Below are 7,885 nucleotides of genomic sequence, written 5' to 3'. Positions count from 1 at the left end.
GGCTATCCAGGCATGATGGGAATTGTAGTTTTGTGACAGCTGAAGCTTCCCCATCACTGTTCATAGACATAAACCCTATGAACACTAACACCCACTGGGGGCTCGCTGTTTATACAATGGAAAAATGAAGCAGTTGCCCATAGCAACCAATTAAACGGCTACTTTTAAATTTAAAAAACCAAATAGGGGCTGCCTTTTGATTGGCTGCTACGTTTGCTCGGCTTTTCCCTGCACAAATTAAAAAAAAAAAAGAAAAAAAAAAAAGAGATCTGCACATAGTTGCCATATGTTCATTTAAGGCATTATCAATCAATCAGGCAAATATATAATAGACCTTTTGGGGTCAGATAATTGGTGTTACCACGGTAACATAATCATAGACACGGGCAAATTTACCCTGGTGGGGGTGGAAGGATCCTAATGACGGCCGTATTAGCTGTCGCTTATCTGACCAGAACATTTTAGTTTGTGATTTTCAATTACAGGTATTGGAACAGATCATATAAAGAAAAGAGATTCGTCTTCCTATCCTTTTTTTTTTTTAATCCATTCCTGGCTTTGTATTCAGTTACTGCAATAAAAAAAAAACTTTTTATGTTTTTTATTTTTGTTGATTTTTTTTTTTTTTTTCAAGCAATACCTTCTTCTTCTTCTTTTTTTTTAATCCATTCCTGGCTTTGTATTCAGTTACTGCAATAAAAAAAACTGAATGTGTGATCATAGCCTCAGAAATTTTACTTTTTTAAATTTATTTAGCAATACCAGCAGCTTTCTATCCTTTGCTTTAAACATAGATAATGAGCTTTCTCATTGTCTTCCATTCCAACATGTGATGCATAAACTTTTCCCTATAACACAAATGAGAGTCCTATCCCAAGCTGCAACAGCAGAGGGACCAGCCAGGCTGAGCTGCAGACAGAGCCCTGTACAAGGAGACAGCCTCCTCCACAGCCTGGTCTCACACAGCTCTGACTGGAATGTATTGCAGCTGCCAGCCAGCCCAGCTCTGTGACTGCTGCGTTGGATGAGCTCGGCGCTCGGCTGCTCACGCCTGCCTCATTTTCAAGTTTTCAGGGTATGCTAACAAAGAGTGGCTGTAGTAGTGAGCAGAGAATAGTGAGCCAGTCGTGTCCTGTGTGCAGGTAAGTGTATCAGGCACAGCCCTCCTGCACCCCACAACACACAGGCTCCCCAGCCCCCCAGCCTGTGCTCCTTCTCAGCCTGTGAGGCAGCACAATGCACTAGTTTCCTGCAGCATGCTCTGCTGAAGGGGGGAGGGTGATTCTCTGCTTTATTTCCTAAATATTTCATGATTTCACTCTTTTACCATTGCAGCCTGCTGGTTTTTGCACTGTTCTGTACTGGGGGTCGTTGCTTTGGTTCCTATGTAAACATGACTGTGCAGGAAGCCATGATTTCTGGGTATAGTGGGGGGCTGCTGACAGTGGAAGTTGGGGTACACTGTGTTTGCTGGCTGTAGAAGTGGCCCAGACTGTGCAGGGGGGGATTCTGGGGTTATGTGACCATGCACTAGAGTTTAGAAAAGTTCTCCTAGCATCACATTAGTGCAAAGTGTGCCCTGTGTGTGTCCTGTGTGTGCCCTGTGTGTGCTGCTGTGTATGACAGCATGGCCTGGGCTTCTCTATGGGTAGCATGCATGCAGCCTGGGCTAGCTCCTGGATCACTGTGGGAGATGTAATCATGGAAAATATCTGATGAATGCTTTGGTTACTTTCATGGTTCCCTTATGATTTGGTCTCTGTATCCAGCCTGGAGCCCTGTGAGAGTACCATGTGTGTGTATGTATCAATGTGCAGGACTGGGACAAGGATATTATTAGGTCTTTAATAACTTTGTTACTATAGAATCTGGAAACATTTTCCCTTTAAGTGATAACAAATATAATTTACATATATTCCCCAACCTGTGGCTCTATAGTTGCAAAACTGCAACTCCCATCGTGCCGTCTGTTGGGGCCTGATGGGAATTGTAGTTTGGCAAATGCTAGAGAGCTGCAGGTTGAGATAGATAGATATATATATATATATATAATCATGGACACATTGTTTTGTAAAAAAATGTTTTCCTCCTTGTAGAATTAACCCATTCCCTGCTGCATATCAGCGCTCTGGCGGGGAAAGGGTTAAACCGAAGTGTGGGGGTGGGTTAAGGTCCCCATTTGTTCCTGCAGCCTGCTTCCTGGGTCAGACTGTCTCCTGGGACCACATGCAGCTCAGTGGGACAGTCACTGTGAAAAGAGGCAAGTGTCAGCTGTATGCTAATGCAGAGGACAGTATTGTCTGCTGCCGGGGAGGAGGGGACATTCCACCGGTCTTCAGGATCAGACCCACTTATATCACTGCCACACACTATGCTGGTCGCCACTGATTGGGGGGGGCTACAGAGCCGGGAACCGGAGGGTGGGTGTTATGTGCTGTGGAAATGTGTAATGGCTGTCACGTGTCAGGGTCTATATACATAGTATGACCTTATAGCTCAGTGCTCCCCAATGTGTGGCTCTCTGAGTGTTGAAAAACTACTATTACCATCAAAGGCTGTCCGGGCATGATGGGAGTTGTAGTTTTGCAACAGCTGGAGAGGCATGGTTTAAGGAACATGGTATAACCTATAGAGAGAGATTATATATCATCCATATAGCCTCTGATGTTTATTAACACCTGTATATACAGCTAGACCAAGGAGACTACCACCTGGATTTTCTAGGTGTCCCAGACAGTTGTCCTACAATCAATTTTCAAACCTAATATCACTGATACAGGTGTACGGAACCTTGGTCCTCCAGCTGTTGCAAAACTACAACTCCCATCATGCCTGGACAGCCAAAGCTTTAGCTTTGGCTGTCCAGGCATGATGGGAGTTGTAGTTTTGCAACAGCTGGAAAGCCAAGGTTCCCTACCCCATGTCTATTAGAAAGATTGAGGCTTCGCTTATGAAATCCATTTCTGACTTTGGCTTCCAAAACTGCATTAAAAAAAAACCCTGAACATATGAGTACGCTATAAGGGTGTGCTCACACATTCAGGTTTTTAATTTGGTTATTAAATACAGAGCCAGGAATGGTGGGCACGTCTAAAGGAAAGAGACCTCCTCTTCCCAGATCCATTCCTAGCTTTGTATTCAGTAATTGCAATTGAAAACCTGAACGTGTGAATACACCCTAGTAGTGGGAGTGATTTTTAGCCATGAAAAAGCATGGCTTTCTTGCTTTATGGCAGGTGCTGTAAATGGCTGTGATGTTTATGGTAGCCTGCATTTTCACAGGAGCTTTTATAGGCACGTTGCCATTGAAGCAATTCTGAAGGGAAAGCGATGTCTTGTTCATTTAGGGTACGTTCACACATGCAGATTTTCTACATTTGTTGAATACATTGATTTGTTTTGGTGCAGAAACCTTGCACATTTTCTGCAAATCTATGACGTGTGGACATACTTTGGGTGTCAAACTTGTGGCCGTTCAGCTGTTGCAAAACTACAATTCCCATCATGCCTGGACAGCCAAAGCTTTAGCTGTCCAGGCATGATGGGAATTGTAGTTTTTGCAACAGCTGGAGAGCCACAAGTTTGACACCTACGCTTTAGGATATATTCACTTGTTGCAGAAAATGTGCAGCGTTTCTGCAACCAAAGCAAATCAATGTATCATCAGTTGCAGAAAATCTGAATCTGAATGGAAATTGGCCAGCCTGTAAGGCATGGGTCTCCAAACTGCAGCCCTCCAATTGTTGCAAAACCACAATTCCCATCATGCCCTGATAGCCAAAGCTTTGGATTTGGCTGTCCAGGCATGATGGGAAATGTAGTACTGCAACAGCTAGAGGACCTCAGTTTGGAGACCCATGCGGTGTAAGGGTGCTAACATACACAACTGATGCGCAGCAGATCTGCAGCAGATTTGATGCTGTGTTCAGTTATTTACATCAATCTGCTGCGTATCGCAGCAGAAAATTCACTGCGATACGGTGTGTGTGAAGCTACCCTAAGGGTACAAACGCACACCGCATGTACGCTGCGTATTTACTGCTGCGATACGCAGCAGATTTGATGTAAATAACTGCTTAAAGGGAAAGTGCTTACATTGCAGCTCCATAAACTAAGTAGTGTGTCCCCATCTATGGGCTTATTACCAGGTAGCATTGTATCGGCCCACAGCCGCATTGTATGCATTTATTGAAGTACAAAAGTTTTTGTTTTTTCACCTAAGAGGCTCCTTTGATAAATGAGAACAAGACTGGTTTACATCACGCAGGCTCCTGACATGTTGAAATGTAAACTGGCACGGTGTCCGATGACCTATTTCTGAATAGAGTCAAGAGATATTCGAAACCGTCCTTAGTTACAGGTGTATAATGGTGTCAATCTGGAGAAATCAGAGCGAGGTGGTGGCATCAAGTTCCTGTTTCTGGAGTCGGAGCATCGGATGGCCCTATTTTAGTGCAGAAGCAGGAAGTCAGTAGAGAGCACATGTCCCTCGCTGCTATTCCAGAGTTATTGCATCTTGTCAGGAGCTGGAAGAATTGCCTGCATGCTGCCATACCTGAGCTGCATGGCAACTTGTGTGGCGATGCTGCCCACTTGTGGCAACTCCACCTAGGGGCTGAGTGTGCAATCACAGCCGAGCCTGTTCTTACTTGCTTTGTTGCTACTATACATACAGATGTAGCAGAGCTGAATGTGCGTAATATGTGAAAGATATTACACTACAATAACTCTTCAGCAGTCTATATCGATGGATTTTACTGACCGGTATGTTGTGGAAATGAGTGGAAATGTCTATTTGTTGGCACATGTAACTATTCTAGAGCCACCAGAAATGAGCGCAGAACAAGTCAGTGATGTCTCTTGAAATACTAATGTGCTATGCTGGAACATGTAGTTCAACTGGGAAACTTATGGCAGAAGAAATGTAAGATGAAGTATAAAGACACGTATACACAGCTGTATTCTAATTCTATTTTATACTAAGCTGTCATAAGGCTTCCTTCAAGATATATGGATTTATGTTATACCGCCATACGTGTGGCATCAAGTGAATCCTATACAGCAGTGTAGAGGCCTTGTGGCTCATCCATCTCTTCCTGTATGTATCCCATGTAATCACTGAGACCACTGTGGTTGGTTCTGCTGCATCAGATGCATGTGATATCTTAGAAGAACTACCAGCAGGAGACACCAGAATGAGGGTAGGTTCACACTGAGGAATAGGCGAGCAATTGAAGAGGAATCCGCTCTTATTTCAGCTTGAAATTCCTCCCGTAAAATATATACAGAGCAATGTCCCATTGTGTTCAATGGGATTTCTTCTCTGTTTACACTGCAGAATTTCAGAGCAGAATTTTCTGCTGCTGATCCGCTTTCTGCCCAAAGAATTTTTTATGTCAATTCTATGGGTATGTGCACACTGAGTAATTTTGACGGAAACTCCGTTGTGGAATTCTCAGCTCGCGCCCGGCGGGTGCGTGTGTCTCCTCCCGTGTCATAGACTCCATTCTATGCACAGGCGGATTCTTTCATCCGTCCAAAGAATGATCAAGTTCATTCTTTGGACGGAGGGTGGAATCCACCTGTGCATAGAATGGAGTCTGACACGGGCGGAGACGCATGCGCCCGCTGCAGTCCGCACGCAGGCGCAAGCTGTGAATTCCGGGACTGCGTTTCTGTCAAAATTACTCAGTGTGCACATACCCTTTGGGCGGATTCTGCTAAAGGAATCCTATAGAAGTCAATGGGGCTCAAATTCTGCCAGAGCTGAATAGACGAGGAATTTCAAGCAGACAACTTTCCTCTACAATTTCTCGAGAATTCCTTAGTGTGAACCTACCCTGACACCAGAAGTGGCAAATTTAGGATTACTTTCTTTTTTTTTAATTTATTTATTTTACTCCACTTCTAGCCTGTAATTTAAAAGAAAAATTCAACTCCTAAGTAAGTACAGTACTCGCTTAGGGAATGTTAACACATGGAGGATACGCTGCAGATTTATTGCAAACGCCAGCTCCGCTATTGACGTTAATTGGAAAAAAAAAGTCTGCAGCCTATCTGCCACATGTATATATTCCCCTATAGACTGCCTTCTCTGCATGCTCCTCATCTGGCCAACTCATTCAGTTTACATTCATCTTAGACCCCCGCATCCCCCTTAGGCGGGAAACTTTAGTGTGAAAGTCACAGTGACATATGTCATAATAGCCACTGCTAGGATTACTTTAGCGGATAGCAGCTTCTAGTGCCATCCTAGTGGAAAGGACGCCGAGGTTGAATATTATTCCTTACATCTAGACACGCATCAGTTTGGTGGCTGATCGCTGGTCCTCTTATGTTAGCTGTTTAGGAAACAAGATTCACGTGACCAATGGTAAGCACTTTTATTTAGTAGTGCACTCTAATGGTACTTTTACACGGGACGATTGATCGTTCGTTTTTGCACGATAACGGTCGAATTCGAACGATAATCGTACGTGTAAACGCAGCGAACGATCAAACGACCAGCAAAAAATCGTTCATTTTGATCTTTCAACATGTTCTTAAATCATCGTTGATCGTTCGCAAAAAATTCGCAGATCGTTCCGTGTAAACATTCTTTCAGCGATTTTCACCTATGTGTTAGATAGGCTTAAACGATCGCATAGCGAATTTTCCGTACTATGTATCTTTCCGTCTAAACGCTGATCGTTATGAAAAAACCATCGTTCATTCAAAATCGTTAATCGTGCGATCGGGCGAATTATCGCAACGTGTAAAAGTACCATTAGCCTACACAGCATTGGGTTGTTTTTTTTGTGACCATGCTATGTATGGCAGCCTGTGTTGTGTGAATGGAATGAGCACTGCTGCTGTAATGGTTCCTACCAGCATATCACTACAGCCACTCCCCATGCTCTGTTCCTACTCTGCCCGCTGTAAATTGCTATCGCCCTTCATTATAACCTGAGCCATGTCTCATTGTTATAGCAGCAAAGTTTATCTCCTGCCTTCTTCAGGTCGGATGCTCTGATCGCTGCTTACCTCCACTCTCCATCTTCCATAGATATATGGCAAGTCAGACATCAAATGCCTTATTCCTGGATTCTAAGCTTCCTCCTTTTTTCACTGTCTCAAAAGGGATTGTGTTTCACATACTGGGCAGCAGCTTTAAAGAACAGTGAGGCAGTTTTGAACTGGGCAAGTAATGCCTGCAAAACTGTGTGTCTAACACCAATAAATCCGTACCAATCTGCTGCAAAACACCAGGACTGCACAATTTTTGGTTATGCTTTGGCTGCTATCGGGGAAGGGGGTCCTCCGGCAAAAGTCTTTTTCTCTCAAATCAACTGATTTCAGAAAATTATATAGATTTGTAATTTTCTTCTATTTAAAAATCTCAAGTCTTCCCATACTTATCGGCTGCTGTATGTCCTGCAGGAAGTGTTTTTTTTTTTTTCTTTTCAGTCTGACACAGTGCCCTCTATTGTGCCCTGTCCAGAGCAGCAGCAAATCTCCATAGAAAACCTCTCCTGCTCTGGATGGTTCCTGTCTCTGACAGAGATGTCAGCAGAGAGCACTGTGTCAGACTGGAAACAAAACACCACTTCCTGCAGGACATACAGCAGCTGATAAGTATGGGGATTCGTATGAACCCGAACGCTCGGCAGCAGATTCCTGCTGTCTGCCCGCTCCATGGAGCGGGTGGATCCAGCGGGAGTAACACCTGGAAAACTGGGATACAGCCTATGGCTATGGCTGTATCCCAGTTTTCCAGGCGGTCCTCCCGCTGGATCCATCCTCTCCACGGAGCGGGTAGACAGCGGGAATCATTACCAAGGGTTTGGGTTCGTACGAACCCGAACCGAAATCGGTTCGGACCATCCCTACTTGAGATTTTTAAATA

General features: G+C 44.1%; 1 protein-coding gene across 2 annotated transcripts in view; it reads left to right on the top strand.

Moving 5' to 3' along the window:
* The first annotated feature begins 1,003 nt into the window (after positions 1 to 1,003).
* The window catches only part of TFDP2 (transcription factor Dp-2), a 51,661-nt gene continuing 44,779 nt past the window's right edge, over positions 1,004 to 7,885 (top strand). Inside the window, exon 1 of one of the 2 annotated variants that reach the window (XM_069975617.1) lies at positions 1,004 to 1,142. The gene's annotated coding sequence lies outside the window, so the exon portion shown is untranslated. The remainder of the gene's footprint in view (positions 1,143 to 7,885) is intronic. The other variant, XM_069975619.1, reaches the window with a different exon arrangement.

The sequence above is a fragment of the Dendropsophus ebraccatus genome, chromosome 6 (genome assembly GCF_027789765.1).
Source record: "Dendropsophus ebraccatus isolate aDenEbr1 chromosome 6, aDenEbr1.pat, whole genome shotgun sequence".
Taxonomy (NCBI): Eukaryota; Metazoa; Chordata; class Amphibia; order Anura; family Hylidae; genus Dendropsophus; species Dendropsophus ebraccatus.
Note: the sequence above shows the minus strand (reverse complement) of the source record. Positions and strands in the feature narration are given on the sequence as shown.